Raw genomic sequence first — 259 nt, 5'->3', positions numbered from 1 at the left:
TTTGCGCGCTTCCTCTGCAGTCCTCTTCTCACATTACTCCTCACAACGACAGGTCACACAGTACTTGATTCGAGCTCTTCAGTATGGGATGCCAACTTCGCATGCATTCATAGACTTGGCGGCATCGGCGCGCGTTCAGCAGAGAAAGGACAATGTCGTAAGGAGAAGAACAACATAATAGGTGATGCCGTGAGGTGGATGACATGGTCATAAATGAGAAGCCATAAATAGATGATAGATGTGCACGAGCAAAACCGCG

The sequence above is a fragment of the Penaeus monodon genome, chromosome 15 (genome assembly GCF_015228065.2).
Source record: "Penaeus monodon isolate SGIC_2016 chromosome 15, NSTDA_Pmon_1, whole genome shotgun sequence".
NCBI lineage: Eukaryota > Metazoa > Arthropoda > Malacostraca > Decapoda > Penaeidae > Penaeus > Penaeus monodon.
This window is presented reverse-complemented; position numbering follows the sequence as displayed.